We start from the raw sequence: 17,401 nt of genomic DNA, 5'->3' as shown, positions 1-17,401 counted from the left end.
CTGCTTTTATTTTTATTTTATTTTATTCTTTTTGGCTGTGCTGTGTGGCATGCGGGATTTTAGTTCCCTCACCAGGGATCGGACCTGTGTCCCCTGCAGTGGAAGCACAGAGTCCTAACCACTGGACCGCCAGGGAATTCCGAAAATGACCTGCTTTTAAACTTTTCCTCTCTGTTATTCTTTCTGCAACCTTAATTTCCCTATGTAACAGAAATCTAGTCACTTCATGTCATTCTTAAGAACTTCTAACGATCTTTCCCTGCTCGTAGGATAAAGTCCTTTCTCTGGCATTCAACACTCTCCATGACTGAGGCCCAACTGTGGTATCAGCTACAACACTCACCAAAGTCATTTTCATTATTTCTTTGATCGTGTCATGTACTTTTACATCTTAAATTTTTTCAGGGTAGAGTCTAAAACTTCTCACTCCTAATTGTAACACTAGAACATAATTTCTCTTGGTTGAGATATACCAGCTTACTTTTTACTTGCACTCATTAGAGGAACACGTTGACTCTTTGCTTAGAGGACCTAGAGAGCCTTCTTGTGGTGCTCAGAATGGGTCTGCTTTCCTTTGTTTATTAATGTTTCATTACACTAGAATACCCATCCTTTTCCCCCATCACTTCTTCTCTTTTCAAAGCCCAGATTTGAGACTTCTCCCATTTAACTTTCTCTGGTGTACCTTCCTCAAGTCAGAAGTATTTATTCCTTCTATGATCTCACAGAATATTTTAATGTCTGTTTCCCCTATACATTGTAAGCTTCTTGGGCAGGGACACTGTGACTTACACATTTTCGTGTTTCCTGAACTATCATCCATTACAGGGTGATATGTATGTATTGCTAACATGTAGAAAGGGCTCAGTAAATGTTTCATAATAAAGTCACATCTCTTGAAGGTCCCTTTAAGTTCTTTGATTCTAAAATTATTATTCATTCTTTATTTCTTTACACTTCTTATTGCATTGGGATAAATATTTCTCCCTGAGGGTGGAAATATGTTAGGGTTAATCTGCAAATTAAAAGTATGTAAGGGGCTTCCCTGGTGGCGCAGTGGTTGAGAGTCCGCCTGCCGATGCAGGGCCCGGTCCGGAAGGATTCCACATGCCGCGGAGCGGCTGGGCCCGTGAGCCATGGCCGCTGAGCCTGCGCGTCCGGAGCCTGTGCTCCGCCACGGGAGAGGCCACAACAGTGAGAGGCCCGCGTACCGCAAAAAAAGAAAAAAAAAAAAAGTATATAAGAATTTTAATCACAGTATAATTAAGACCTAGGGTTTTCTTTTGAAATGCCAGTCAGTATTGCCATAAAAGAGTAATGAGCTCCTTTCCGGACTTCCCTGGTGGTGCAGTGGTTGAGAATCCAACTGCCAGTGCAGGGGACATGGGTTTGATCTCTGGTCCGGGAAGACCCCACATGCTGCGGAGTAACAAAGCCCACACACCACAACTACTGAGCCTGCACGCCACAACTACTGAAGCCCGTGCACCTAGAGCCCGTGCTCTGCAACAAGAGAAGCCACTGCAGTGAGAAACCCACATACTGCAATGAAGAGTAGCCCCCACTCACCACAACTAGAGAACGCCAACGTGCAGCAACAAAGACCCAGCACAGCCAAAACAAAACAAAACAAAAAAACAATCCCACTTAAAAAAAAGCAAAAGAGTAATGAGCTCCTTTCTCATGAAAACAATAGTCTGTGGGAAGTTTTTTTTTTTTTTTAAGGAAGCAAGCTTGCAAAGTGTCAATTTTATTACCATTTCAATTAAAAATTTTTGTCTTTATTTTCTGTATGAGACTAACCTATACAAGATATTGATTAAGCATGAAGTCAGGACTCAAGATATCCCATCTATTTACTATAGTTTGTATCAGTAACTTCAATACTTAGAGAAAAAAAAAAAGTTAGTAGTGCAAACCAATATCCAGTTCTCCTTTCTTTCCTGGGAATACAAGGCTACAATTTGCAGTCTGCTTGCACCTAAGCGGAGCCATGTTACAGCTCTGGCCAAGTAAATATGAATGGGAGTGACGTGTGGCAGTAGAAAAGCAAACACCAGCCTTTCATTCTGTTCTCTTGTCTTAGCAATCATGAAGGAGGCTGCATGGTAAGATAACCACAGTGTGAAAGCAGCCTGAATTATTTTTTATTTTAAAGCAAGTAACTGTTTTATGTATTTACCATCAGTGTGAGGCAGATGTAAATGAACAGGAATATCTAGAGGATAATTCCTATTGAAAAACATTTCAAGGTGTCCACAGACTGGTCAGAATACTATGGTACTATATGGTATAAACAACTAGTCAGTGATATTTCCATTTATTTCACTTTTAGTTATAAAACATTTTTCTTATACACGATTGAACACGTATTTTATTTTAAAATTAATAGTCACAGTTGAAGGAATAATGGTTTATTTTTCTAATCAAGTGGCCAAGCTGCTCAATCTTAAAACCATAACAAATGTTGCACCTTATTATTTTAACTAAACAGTAAGACCTTCTGTTTTGATTATTCCTGGTAAATTGCAACTTTGTTTCTCACTAGTTTCCATTTGCCAAACAGTCATGACAAACAGTTTAACCTGGTGGCTACTGCTTTCAAGGGATTCTATCAGATGAATCCTCATTTCCAGTGCAATAGCTGTTGGCAGTCCTTTGCTGAAAGTCCATCCATCAGGACTTCTCTATTGTGGTTAGTTAAGAGTCGTGCTTTTGCTGCCAGGGCTTCATTCTGCTGAATATGATATTCCTGAAATTTAATGGATATTCTTTGCATCATTTAAAAATATTTCTATAAGCAATGTTCTGAACAGGTTATCTCAACAGGTATTACTTCTCTTCCTGTGAAGTCTTTAACATAATCCAAAAAGCATGTTTCTTTAAGTTTATAGTAGGTTCCAAGAAGTTCATTGAACTATTTTAACTGATCAGATTCTGGTATTTGTGCAGCCATATTCTTTTGGTATGTTTATCAGTCACTTTTTCTGATGCATGAGTTTCCTTTCTTTTCTGGAAAAGCAGCTAAACTTTGCTTGAATGTCTCCTGTGAGGCCTGATTTCTTCCTTAAGCACAGGCTCTCCCATTTGGTACCAGTATGAGGCAGAGAGGCTAGTCTTGGGACAGAGGGTTGGGGCATGGGTGGGTGCCCGGCAGCTGGATGGCAGAGACCCTAATGTTAGCACTTGATTTGTTGAGTCACCACATGGGGACAGCTGCCCCAGAGAGTTGCCAGGACCTACAGTGGTTTTTGCTTGAGTGTAAAATAATTTTTACATGTTTAAACCAGTGAGATTTTGGATTAATTTGTCCCTGAAGAATCACTTGTCCTAATCTGACTAATATGGGTGGCACTGGGAATTGCAGTCATTAGAGATAGAGAAGAAAGCCTGTAATAGCAATAGCTAGCCCTTATTAAGCACTTACTCTCCAGGATTTGTCCCATGTACTTGAATGAAGTGTCTTTTTTTTTTTTTTTTTTTTTGAGGTACGCGGGCCTCTCACTGCTGTGGCCTCTCCCGTTGCGGAGCACAGGCTCCGGACGCGCAGGTTCAGCGGCCATGGCTCACGGGCCCAGCTGCTCCGCGGCATGTGGGATCTTCCCGGACCGGGGTACGAACCTGTGTCCCCTGCATCGGCAGGCAAACTCTCAACAACTGCGCCACCAGGGAAGCCCCACACAGAGGAATTTAATAGCACACCTAGGGTCACAGAGTTTATAAGGGTTAGAGCTGGGATTCAAACCTGCATTTGGTATGATACCAAGGTTCCTTTACTTCCTGAATATGCTCTAGAGTCATCTGGTTTATTCACATGTTTGTAACTGTCTAAGTCAATGCAAAAATAAGACTTGTTTCTCAGGTGTCAGGTGAAATAATTTTTAGAGGAGCATGGTAGATTTTTGTCTTCCAAGAAATTTCTCAAGATTTATGGAACTTTATTTCCTTTGGGGCAAAAGGGGAAATTTCTGTTTCATATGACCTGCTTTGTTTTTATAGTATGTTGGGCCCATATGTTGGGCATAGAATAGGATTAGAGCCAAGTTCTTTCAGGATTTAGGAATGCTGATGTGATTAATTTGATCTGATTTAACAGTGATGACAGCATAGAACAGTCAACAATTTTAATAAATTAAATTTCATTTATGTGTCTTCTCGGAAGGACTCTGTCAGTTTAAGTAAGACTTGGTGCCTTGGTTGACTATGAAGTTTGTTTTTTCTTTTGGCTGCGTTGGGTCTTCATCGCTGTGTGCGGGCTTTCTCTAGTTGCAGCGAGCAGGGGCTACTCTTCATTGCGGTGCGCGGGCTTCTCATTGCAGTGGCTTCTCTTGTTGTGGAGCACGGGCTCTAGGTGTGAGAGCTTCAGTAGTTGTGGCACACGGGCTTAGTTGCTCTGCGGCATGTGGGATCTTCCTGGACCAGGAATCAAACTCCTGTCCCCTGCAGTGGCAGGCGGATTCTTAATCACTGCGCCACCAGGGAAGTCCCGCCTATGAAGTTTTGAACTGAGCCTGGCTCTTCACTAAGAGGATCAAATCCTGAAGTCCTGGCTGTACTCATCCAGCATGTCTTTGACTCCTTAAGGAATTATTACTTTAGTGAAGATGAAATCTATTACTTTAAACATTTTTTCTTGATAATAATTCAACCATGACCCTCATTAATGAACTGGCAAATTATTTTACTCTACCCTGTTAAATGTATTAGTTGGTATGGGTTGCTTTGGAGATATTTTAAAATACATTTTTTTTGATAGATATTTAAAAATATTGATTCTTCAGAGCTCCCTGAAGAATCTGGGAGAAGTCTGGGGGCAGGGAAAACACAAGATGAACTGAAACATCTTGTTGGGCAAGAAAGGAGGGAAATACTCAAAGACTAATGGGGGTGTGTGTGAAAAGATATTCAAGTCAGCTTGAAGGGATTACTCTTGGCAATACTGGGGGACTGTTTGAACATAAAAAAGAATATTGACTGACTGATTGTAGAAAGAGAAGAGGAGCCTTTTATAAGTAACTTAAGGGGAACAATTCACTGTAGAAGCAGTATATGCAGGTTAAGAGCTTGGTCTGGGTTCCAGTCCTTGGTCTGAGTTTACTCTTTGCTTGTAAGTTCTTAAACCTTTCTATGCCTCAGTTTCCACATCTGTAATGCGGGAATAATAATAATAATAACGACAGCAACAACTACCTCAGATGAGTGATAAGAGAATTAGCTAAGATAAAATTTCTAAGTAAAGTATTTAGAACAATCCCTGCCACATATATCATGTGCTAAATAATTGTTATGTATTATATTACTTTTATTATTATTGTCTATAATGCCCACTACCCATTAGGGAACAGCCATACCAGCCCTGGGCTTTTTGTTGTTGTTATGGAAAATTGTTTTTTTTTTCCCCAGCTTTTTTGAGATATAATTGACATATAACATTGTGCAAGTTTAAGGTATGCAATGTATTGACTTGATACACATATATTGCAAAATGATTACCACAGTAGTGTTAGTTAATACCTCTATCACCTCACATAATTACCATTTTCTTTTTGTGGTGAGAACATTTAAGATCTACTCTCTTAATAACTTTCAAGTATATAATACAGTATTGTTCACTGTAATCCCCATACTGTACATTAGATCCTCAGAACTTACTCATCTTATACCTGGAACTTTGTACCTTTGATCAACATCTGCATTTTCCCCACACTCCAGGCCCTGGTAACCACCATTCTGTTCTCTTATAGTATTCTTATCTGGCTTTGGTATCAAGGGAATGCTGGGTTTATAAAATGTGTTTGGGGGGTCTTTCCTCCACTTCAGTCTTTTCAAAGAATTGAGATGGATTGGTATTAATTCTTTAATGTTTGGTAGAATTCACCAGGGAAATCATCTGATTCTGGGCTTTTCTTTGTTGGGAGATTTTTTGTGTGTGTGTGGTACGCAGGCCTCTCACTGCTGTGGCCTCTCCCGTTGCTGAGCACAGGCTCCGGACGCGCAGGCCCAGTGGCCATGCCTCACGGGCTCAGCCGCTCCGCGGCATGTGGGATCTTCCCGGACCGGGGCCCGAACCCGTGTCCCCTGCATCGGCAGGCGGACTCTCAACCACTGCGCCACCAGGGAAGCCCCTGTGTGCAGGTTTTTGTGTGAACATAAGTTTTCACCTTTTTTTGGGTAAATACCAAGGAGTGCAATGGCTGGATTTTATGGTAAAAGTACGTTTAGTTTTGTAGGAAACCAGCAAACTGTCTTACAAAATGGCCATACCATTTTGCATTCTCACTAGCAGTGAATGAGAGTTCCTACTGCTCCACATCCTCATTAGCGTTTGCTAATGTCAGTGTTGTGCCTTTTGGCCATTTTAATAGGTGTGTAGTGGTTTCTCATTGTTGTTCTAATTTGCATTTCCCTGATGACGTAAGGTGTGGAGAATCTGTACATGTGCTTATTTGCCATCTGTATATCTTCTTTGGTGAGGTGTCTGTTAAAGTCTTTGGCCCATTTTTAAAATTGGGTTGTTTTCTTATTATTGTTTTTTAAGAGTCTTTGTATATTTTGGATAGCAGTCCTTTATCAGACTTATCTTTTGCAAATATTTTCTCCCAGTCTGTGGCTTGTCTTCTCATTCTCTTGACAGTGTCTTTCACAAAGCAGAAGTTTTAATTTTAATGAAGTCAAGCTTATCAATTATTTCTTTCATGGACCATGCCTTTGGTGTTGTATCTAAAATGTCATTGCCATACCCAAGTTTTTCTGGCCTTTTCCCTGTGTTACTTTCTAGGAGTTTTATAGTTTGCATTTTACATGTAGGACTGTGATCCATTTTGAGTTAATTTTTGTGAAGGGTGTAAGGTCTGTATCTAGATACTTTTTTTTTTTGGTATGTGGATGTCCAGCACCATTTGTTGAAAAGACTGTCTTTGCTCCATTGTATTATCTTTGCTCCTTAGTCAAAGGTGAGTTGACTATATTTATGAGGGTCTATTTCTGACTCTATTCAGTTCTGTTTTGTTTTCTCCTGTAAATTCCTCTTCTCTATTCTGTGACTAGCCTAGAGGAAAGGGTTGGCTTTGTTTATGCTACTGAGTATGTTGTCCAGTTCCCATGTCAGTGTTTCAACATAATATATTATTTAAGGACCATCACTTAGGACTTACCAAATTTCTATCAGAATTCAAGGTCCTTGATGAAATATATGGGTGGCATAGTTGCTCTTCTTAAGAAACCAACATTCTAACAGGAAGAAAAATATCCTCAAGAGCATCTTGCTTCTACTTTTGCTCCCCTAATCTATCTAGATTGTACGTGGCAGATAAGGAATTTTCAGCAGTACTTAAAGGAAGGGACAGACTCTGTTTCTTTTTCTTTCTCTGCCTTTCTATTCCTTTCTATATTTTGTCTCCATCTGTTTGAATCCTTGTCTTGCATTTACAGTAATATTCCTCTTATGAAACATTTGCATATGTGGATTTATTTCCATAAATTTGTCCTAAAACTGTAAGACTTTCAGTTCACATTTTATATAAGCTGCAGTCAGCATTCATATGAATTTGCAATCACTCAATGGACATAATTTTAAAAAGACATACCTGGGAGTTGGGAAAAGAAGGAGGGAAACCAGATGGCAAAGCAGGAGCAGGGTAAGAGCCAGGAAGCTTAGCCAAGGTGCACCTGAGCCAGAGGGCAGCTCTCCTGCTTGTGAGTGGGAGGAGGGAGCTGGCGAGGTGAGAGAAACTGTTGGAGGTAGGGCTTGGTGTACTGCGACCTTCTGGTATGTTTACAGCCTGGAAGGATCATGGGGGCACTAAAGCTGTACAACCCAGAGCATGGATGGGAAATCTGAGAAATGCCAAGTCAGTTATAGGGTAAGATAAATAATTTATAAAAAAATTTCCTCAAAATGTTTTCATAGTTTCAGGTAACTATGGAAACTGTTAGTGGCCTACTCAATGCTAGTCTCCTTTTCATCCTTAATAAACAGAACCTTCTCTTCGATCAGGGTGGCAATGCACCAGCTGAAAACTGCAGTACTCAGCGTCCTCTGCAGTTAGGTTAGGGGTGGACATGTGACTAATTCTGGCCAATGGGTATAGGGGAAGTTGCTGAGTGGGGGCTTCATGGAAAGTACCTTCAAAAGGGGGCTAACTCAGTCTGCAAGCTCCTTTTGCCACACTGTAAATGTGGTAGGACCTTGAGGTTAGAATACATGTGCTGAGGATGGTGGAGAAAAAAATAGGAGGCCAAGACTGATGACGTCATGAAGCCGCGGGATCAGCCAGGGAATGCCGCCTTCTTCTTCTTCTTCTTTTTTTTTTTTAAAAAACGTGAGAGAACGGTTGAGTCTCTGTCAAAGATGAATATAATTTCTAATGGAGAGAGATTCTCCATCTCTTAGGCCATCTTAAGATGTGGGAAAGAGGGGGATTCCCTGGCAGTCCAGTGGTTGGGACTGCGTGCTCTCATTGCTGAGGGCCCAGTTCCATCCCTGGTCAGGAAACTAAAATCCTACAAGCCGTATGGTGTGGCCAAAAGAAAAAAAAAAAAAGACATGGGAAGGAGAAAGCTTCCACTCTGAGTCATAAAACCATAAAGACATTTAAACTTGAATTAGGGGACCAGACACTGAAAAAGTGTTAATCTTTTTCTTTCAGGTTAGAAATCTCTGTTTTTCTTTCAAATTATTAAAAAAAAAAACAAAACCCAGGGACTTCCCTGGTGGCCCAGTGGTCGGGACCGTGCTTCCAGTGCAGCGGGTCTGGGTTCAGTTCCTTGTCGGGGAACTAGATCCCACATGCCGCAACTAAGACCCGATGCAGCCAAATAAATAAATAAATAAACGAATATTTAAAAAATAAACCAAATAATTGTTATAAGAACAAATTCAAACAAAGCTAAAGTGTACAAAATGAAAAGTGAGAATATCTTTTAATTTCATCCTCTAGAGTAACCACTGTTAACTGGCTTCTGTATTTTTCAAAGAATCCTCCCCCCTCTTTTTATATAAAAACATAAAGTAATTAAAAAATTATTTTGACAAGCATGTTTTCTACAAGGCAAATAAATTCACAAACCTCTTGAAGGGAGATCCTGATATTGAAAAACGATTGTGACAATCAATCAATAAAATTAACTGTATAATGAGTATTATTACTGTTTTAAGATACGTAAAATGTCATTGATAATCTCATTTTCCTGAGTGATTATTTCAAACCCAAGTTCTTCAGTGTCAGCAGATAGCCTGATTTTTTTTTCCCCCTCTTTTGAAGGTACTTTCCATGTGCCTTGGTGGGAGGTTACTGTTCCCAGAAGGGCAGGATTCTGGATAGGCAATAATTTGGGTTCTCTATTTTTTTCTACTCTGTGAAATAAGACTGTATTGTATTTGACTTGTACCCTCCAAATCTAGCACAGGACCTAGTATATGATACTGTATGCTTCTGCCAGTAAGTGTTCTCATTCAGAAAAGGAGTGCTCTGAGGGGGACCAGAGAGAGGTAGAGGAGCAGGAAAAAGTTCCAGTTATTGTTCCGAGACAGGAGTGGTCATAGCCTGTTTGAAGAGACAGTGAGAAGGTAAGATTCATATGGGGGGTAATTCTTTCTGAAGTTCCTTTTTGTGGCCAACTATGTATATATAGATATATGTATACACACACAAACACATACATGAGAAACTACACATGTGCAGAGGGCTCTTTGCAGATCAGATTATCTCTTTTTTTTTTTTTTTTTTTATTTAATTTATTTTTGGCTGCGTTGGGTCTTCATTGGTGCGCGTGGGCTCTCTCTCGTTGCGGCGAGTGGGGTCCTCTCTTGTTGCAGTGCACGGGGCTCTAGGTGCGTAAGCTTCAGTAGCTGTGGCTTGCAGGCTTTAGAGTGCAGGCTCAGTAGTTGTGGCACACGGGCCTAGTTGCTCTACGGCATGTGGGATCTTCCCGGAGCAGGGCTCGAACCCGTGTCCCCTGCATTGGCAGGCGGATTCCCAACCACTGCACCACCAGGGAAGCCCAGATTATCTCTTTACCTTCAGTTTTCAATTATATCAGGTCATCTGGTAGTTGATTATTGGTCTATTTTTATGTTCCATGGAACAACTATACTTCTACTCTCCATCCCCTGCCTTCAGGGCACATTCTTAATTCTTACCTAGCTTTTTATTCAGCAATTGTTCAATAAATGCTGTACAACAGTAAGGTACCATCCATGCTTCTATGGTATACTTTGATTTTTAAAAACATAACACTAAGTTTTTATAACAGATCATATAGGTATGCTTCCATCTTGCAAGATCTAGGAGGTTAATTTCAAGCTGGATAGCAATTTTAGTTTTTCACTGAGTTCAATCCCTTTTGTATTTTTTTAAATAAATTTATTTCATTTATTTTTTTGCTGTGTTGGGTCTTCGTTGCTACACATGGGCTTTCTCTAGTTGCGGCGAGCGGGGGCTTCTCTTGGTTATGGTGCACAGGCTTCTCATTGCAGTGGTTTCTCTTGTTGCGGAGCATGGGCTCTTGGCATGAGGGCTTCAGTAGTTGTGGGGCGAGGACTCAGTAGTTGTGGCTTGCGGGCTTTAGAGCGCAGGCTCAGTAGTTGTGGTGCACGGGCTTAGTTGCTCCGCGGCATGTGGGATCTTCCCGGGCCAGGGCTCGAACCTGTGTTCCCCGCATTGGCAGGCGGATTCTTAACCACTGTGCCACCAGGGAAGCCCCTCAATCCCTTTTTAAACTGATGAACTTTTCATGTTTCTTGGTTTCTGTGGGTTCATGCTGAGCTAAAAGAAATTTCATGCCACCACTCATTCAACTATTTTACTTTTCCATTTTTACTTAATGTAGCAGAAAAAAGCACAGAAGTTTTCAATCATGAAAACCTGAAACACCAAAGGATATTTGATATTCATGATTTGAATTTCATGATTTTAGAGGAAATTCTTCCCTAATGAAAATGGTCCAGAATGGGCTCCTTGAAAATGTAGCAATGGAACCACTTCTGCATGTATTCAGGAAGCTGCTACATTCCATTTGTAGATTTATATTCAGCATTTTAATTTAGTATTTAAGAGATGGTTTAGGGGTATCATCATCTTTCTGTGTTTATCCTTTTTTTTTTTTTTTTAATTTTTATTGGAGCAGTTTATCTTTGCTGAAAAGAAAGTTGAGGACTTCCTGGTTGGGATGACCAAATATATAATGAAAGCAATTCTCTCCAGCAAATGGCTTCCAGAGGCCATCTCTTGAGAAGAATAAAAGCAAAAGCTGTCGGAGGGATTCTCTATCATAAATGCTTTCAAATAGGAGAAGAAACAGAGAAGACCATGACTCTAGCCTTGTGCTGGATTATTTGTTGTCAACTTGGAATCAGCTTCAAACCCCTTGTATGATCTCTCTTTCAGGGCAGAAACCTGAGTTTCCCTGAGTCCTCTTTCCGCTTCTGACCCAGAAGCTGGGTTAGAGTCCACCAATGACGGGAGATGGGAAGGTTGGGGAGGAGAGGCCATTACTCTCTTAGGAGGTGCTGAGGGGAGATAAAGACATGGCATTTGAAGCAACTTCTTAGGGAGCTTCTTATAAGACATTCAAGCCTATGCTATAAGCACAGGTTTTTTTTTTCAACATCTTTACTGGAGTATAATTGCTTTACAATGATTTGTTAGTTTCTGCTGTATAACAAAGTAAATCAGCTATACGTATACATATATCCCCATATCCCCTCCCTCTTGCGTCTCCCTTCCACCCTCCCTATCCCACCCCTCTAGGTGGTCACAAAGCACCGAGCTGATCTCCCTGTGCTATGCGGCTGCTTCCCACTAGCTATCTATTTTACGTTTGGTAGTGTATATATGTCCATGCCACTCTCTCGCTTCGTCCCAGCTTACCCTTCCCCCTCCCCATGTCCTCAAGTCCATTCTCTACGTCTGCATCTTTATTCCTGTCCTGCCCCTAGGTTCTTCATAAGCATTTTTTTTTTAGATTCCATATATATGTGTTAGCATACAGTATTTGTTTTTCTCTTTCTGACTTACTTCACTCTGTATGACAGACTCTAGATCCATCCACCTCACTACAAATAACTCACTTTTGTTTCTTTTTATGGCTGAGTAATATTCCATTGTATGTATGTCTCACATCTTCTTTATCCATTCATCTGTCGATGGACACTTAGGTTGCTTCCATGTAAGCACAGGTTTTTAGCAGTGAATTTCTGGAGTTTCACTTCCCCAGCTCTTCTAGCTACCTCTAATTCCTGTGTTAAACCCTCCATACTTGCAGTACGTAGAGTGGTTACTGTTTTCCAGATTTGACCCTGACTGATATGCTTTTCATGCTGGTTACCTCAGTTTTGTCTGAGTATCAGGCTTCCCCACTTCCCCAACATTTGTCCACAAGGGTGTTAGAATTCTCCAGGATGATGGCAGAATTTAGAAGAGATTCAAGAGCTAATACCTAAAGTTGCTCATGAAAATGGAAGAATGAATAGGAAACCAGGAGATGGCAGCTCGAGCAGGACCAGAGGGTGGTGTGGGGCTGTAGAGAAAATATTTTTATGTTTCCGTATGGTTAGGGCTTTCTGAGCAAAGAAACCTGGGATCGGGGTCACAGGACAAGTCTTGTATTTAAAGGGTGGTTAGATAGTAAGTAAGAGACCACCCTGAGAAGTTTACCTCCCAAGGTAAATGCTTATGTTTCAGAAGAGGAATGAAACCTAGTATCATGGAGACGTTGAAGAGATTGTTAATTTGTAGATGCTTGGCTTCTTCCTGGAGTCATTTATTTACATTCCAAAGGACCAGAACTCAGGAGTTGTTCCCTTCTCTTCCCAAGGGTCATTTGTTTGCATTGGGGAGAAAAGTTTTTTCTCTCTCACAGGGGTAGGGGGACAGCTGCCCTCATCCTAGATAAGCTCGCAGCTTCATGTTTTGGGTTCCTTGCCTATAGTATAGATCCTGGTATAGGTAGGCTGACCTCTGGTTCTCATCACATAGCCGCAAAGGAAAGAACTGAGCCAGAGGAGAACTGATGTGGTTATTGCTGTAAGTAATAATACCTCTGCTCTAGAAAACTCACGTATACTTTTAGGATAATGTGAATAAATATAGATACTGAGACCTAATCAGGTGCTAGAATCAGATGGTTTGAGCTTCAAGGGTGGTGGTGGAGTTTTGAAGTACAAATAAGAACAACTTGGAGCAAGTCCCCAGGGAGATTGCCCAGGCTGACCCCAGGGATTGTGGAGCATGACGGGGATGGGCAGCCTCTCCTTGAGGGCTGCGAGAGAATTTTGTGCAATCATCTCAGCTCCAGTGGAAGAAGTCTTACTGAATGAGAGGCTTCAGGCTTTAAATGGAGTTTATTCTCACATTTACGGGGAGGCAGCACGCATAGTGGTAATAATTAGGCAATTTGGATTAGAAATGCAACTCTACCCATTATTCATTGAGGCAGTGTTTACTGAGCATCAATTATGTGCAAGGCTGTTCTGCTGAGGAGAGGAATGATCTCTGCACTTGTGGAGTTTACAGTCTACTGCAAAAACCAGACCGCATATAAGCAAACAGGAGTAAGTATATACTTACAAACTATAATAAATGTGATGAAGGAAAAGAATAGGGTACTGTGAGAAAAAATAGGGATGCCCCACTTTAGCCCGAGTGGCCAGGGAAGGCTGCTCTGAGACGGTGGCAGTTAAGCTGAGTGCTGAAGCATGGGAAGGAGCTGAGAGCTTGAGAAGACGGAGTGTGAGCTTCCCAGGGAGGGTGCCTTCATTTACTAGCTGGTTATAAAGTGCAGCCCCTCAGAGGTGTGTTTGAGTGAGGTGTTTAACAATTGGGGGCATTTCTACACTGGTTTTTCATCTGTGTAAAGGAGATAATAACATCTACCTCCTAGTCAGGAAGTTCTGCTGTCCAAGCGAGACTGATCTAGAAATGACCACCTTCCCCCAACTTCATGATCCAGGTGAACTCTGTCTCTTGTCTGAAGGCAGGTGACCGACCATCGCATTTCAGGAGGGGAGTATATACTGTTAGGGGAGTTTGCTTGGAGGTGAGGGAAAGTGGATACAGATGAGTTCTGTTGCTATGCAAGATCCTGGTTTCTGATAATGCCTTCTTCCTTTAGAAGGAAACTTTGAGTGTAGAAATTTCAGCCTTAGTACAAATGTCAGTGAGAGAGAATTTTCGGAGGCTGGAGGCTCTTCTCTGGGTCCCTCATAGTGCATACGACTATCAGTTTCACTTACGCCTAAGGCTGCTTTGACTTGGGCTTCTGGGACCATCTCCTATGACATATCTGACTTCCAGGCAAGCAGGCAGGCGAGCATAACCTGGGAAGGCTTGGAATGGAAGAGGGGTAATTAGTGATGATAGCAGAGGGATGGAGTTACAGCGCCTTCCTCAGCTCTGTATTTATTTCTAGAACTCTTTCACTCAAGAGTTGCTGTGAATGCATTTCTTTCCCTCACAATAAAGCAGATGTGGAGTGGGATTGAGGGTTATAGCAATTGATTTTAAGAGTCTAGGCAAGGCTGGAATCAGAGGGAATTCCTGCTGTGATGTATACATTGATGAATCAGGAAGCAACTTGGCGTTTGTAATGACTTCTTAACTCTAATACTACAGATGGTACCTTATTGGAGTTACAGGTCCCTGGGAAGTGTATTTGTTTCCTGTTTTTTTCTTTTTTTTTTTTTGTGGTACGCAGGCCTCTCACTGTTGTGGCCTCTCCCGTTGCGGCGCACAGCCTCCGGAAGCACAGGCTCAGTGGCCATGGCTCACGGGCCCAGCCGCTTTGCGGCATGTGGGATCTTCCTGGACCAGGGCACGAACCCGTGTCCCCTGCATCGGCAGGTGGACTCTCAACCGCTGCGCCACCAGGGAAGCCCTTGTTTCCTGTTTTGCTCAGATAAATAATGTCCCTAATGATCATGATACAATCCATAAATCTAACTTTGAAAGGATTAGATACTGGCTCTTATAATTTCATTGCTGATGGTTTTGATGAAGAAGGAGCTCTCAGTAGGGGGAATGGGAAGCAATACTAACTCCCCTGGCCAGAATCATTCATTTACTGAATGCTTATGAAAAGATTTCCTGGATACACCTCACATTCTCTTTGGCAGTTTTCCCTGTTGCTTCTTCCCTTTATCTTCTCTGAGTTCTTGGAGATTCAAATACATCACCTCTAAAATTGTGATTTGCTTCCCAGAATCTTTAAAGCTTTAAAAATTTCCACTTCTTCTGAGAAGGAAGTAGACCTGTCCCCCTTCTTTGTTCATTCTAGCTTGGTGTCTGCCCTTGTTGAGAGAAATCAGAGAAGACCAGATTGGAAGTTTCACTCTGTGAGTTAGAGCCTTCCACCAGTCACAACTCAGTCTTAATATTTTAAGCATGTCGGTAAATACTTACTTCCATTTCCTTCCCAGATATGAATAATGGTTCCTTCCTCTGTGCTCCCATCAAACTTAGTCCATCATTCATTCAGTAAACATTTACTAAGATTTAGCTGTATGCCACCAGTGTGATAGTCATTTGGTATACCATGGTGAACAAAACACAGTCTCTCCCTCTCCCTCCTTCTCCTCTTTCCTTGCTTCCCTTCCCTTCCCTTCCAATCACAGAGCCCAGTGGGACTGCTGGTGCAGGCTCATCCCTGTGTGATGTGGGACTCCTCTACTGGCCAGCTTTGCCTTGAGGACACTCCATCAGCATGGCTCAAACTTTTAGACTTGTCTGCAGTCTGAAACTCTTCCCAACTCATCCTCTTTCCTATCCTTTCATAGGTGCCAGCCCTGCATCGAAGTCTGACGTCTCTCCCTGAGTTCTCCTGCTTCCCCACCTTTACCCTTCACAGGCGTTTCCCCCAGTAAGGCTCTTGCATGTCTACTCCCATCTCAGGTCTGCTTCCCTGAGATCAACACATTTCATGCTGAAGAGTGGAAATGAAGGTGGAGAGGGCTAAGAGTGCCAGAAGAAGAGGGTGAAGGGTTTTATCTGCTAGGTAAAGCCTTTCGATGTTGCTCTCAGGTCAGTGGAAACCTATGGACAGATTTTAAACAGATGAGTGACAAGCTGTAGAACAGTTATTCGTGGGACTTCGCTGGGGGTCCAGTGGTTAAGACTCCAGGCTTCCACTTTAGGGAATGTGGTTTTGATCCCTGGTTAGGGCACTAAGACCCCACGTGCCATGTGGCACAGCTGAAGAAAGAAAAATTCTTCTTTTTTTGTTTTTCAAGTTTCGGATTATTCATCAGTGTAATCCCCAACACAATACACCAACATGATTTCATGCCTTTGGAGGGGAAATATTTCCTGGTTACATGGAAAATTGGGCTGATGGCTTCTGGAAGACCTTCATTCTAAGCAGCTTTATAGTGAAACATTTCATTTAGAAGTCTGGACCCTCTTCTTTAGTTTGCTGCCATCTATGTTCACTTGCACTGATCACTGGGACCTAGTTTTTTCCAGAGTTCTGGGTTATTCTTTCTGTCCCAACTGACATCTGCGTTGAACAATGGCAGGTGCAAGGCTGCTACAGTGCTGCTACGGTAGCTGCTGCTCCAGTAAATACGAAGAGGGGGATCAAGCTAGGACGCTTCTTGGCCTGAGTGATGATCTGGTGGAGCATGGTTGCCACAGAGGCCTTGAGTCCAGATAGAGAAAAACAAATCTGCAAGGCCTGGGACTAAGCAGTCTCCCCACCTAGGAGGAGCGGATGTCCCTAGAAAAATTATTCTTGTTGCAGGGTGAGAATGAACTGGAAGGGCGCAGGATGGGAGGCATGTGCATACTGTAGTCACCCCGACAAGCAGTGATGATGACCTAGATGGTAGTTCATTATATGAACTGTCTGTCCTGGGAGATTCTGAACAACCTGATGGCCAGGACTCAGTCTTACTGGCCTTGCTGCCCTAGCACAGTGGTAGCTAGTCAACACCTGTTTGCTGAGAATATCTAATTGTTTTTCTCTATATACAAATATATTTTAACATTTTTTATCTGTTTATGCATGTATGTTAGCCTAAAATCAATTGCTTTTCTTATACTGAGCTGTCAGCCTAAGCTGTGAGGCATCTTAGTAAATTATCTGTGATCGCTGTTCTTTGTAATTCTGATTAACTCTATCATAGGATCTACACTGTTTTGGTACCAGCTCTGAGAGAAAAAAATGTTAGCTATAATTTTGCATCTGAAAAGTCAATTTCAGTTTTGCTCTGTCAGGTATTTCCATAAGCAGTTTATTTGTATATTCAGCCATTCATTTTGGTTTTAATGACAATTAGATGCTAAAATGGCAAGGAGAAGGATTTGGTAAGAAAATTTGTTAAAATGGCATTTATTCTAGTAATAGATACCTTTGAATACTTACACGAACACAGTGACAGGTTGTTTTTTTTTTGTATATCATATAT

General features: G+C 41.7%; 2 pseudogenes; both read right to left on the bottom strand.

Annotated features, from left to right (window-relative positions):
- Positions 1-2,626: 2,626 nt before the first annotated feature.
- LOC136136054 (mitochondrial import inner membrane translocase subunit Tim9 pseudogene) lies at positions 2,627-2,956 on the bottom strand (annotated as a pseudogene).
- Positions 2,957-16,373: 13,417 nt separating this feature from the next.
- LOC136136053 (cytochrome c oxidase subunit NDUFA4 pseudogene) lies at positions 16,374-16,617 on the bottom strand (annotated as a pseudogene).
- Positions 16,618-17,401: the final 784 nt, after the last annotated feature.

The sequence above is a fragment of the Phocoena phocoena genome, chromosome 16, assembly GCF_963924675.1.
Source record: "Phocoena phocoena chromosome 16, mPhoPho1.1, whole genome shotgun sequence".
Classification (NCBI taxonomy): Eukaryota; Metazoa; Chordata; class Mammalia; order Artiodactyla; family Phocoenidae; genus Phocoena; species Phocoena phocoena.
Note: the sequence above shows the minus strand (reverse complement) of the source record. Positions and strands in the feature narration are given on the sequence as shown.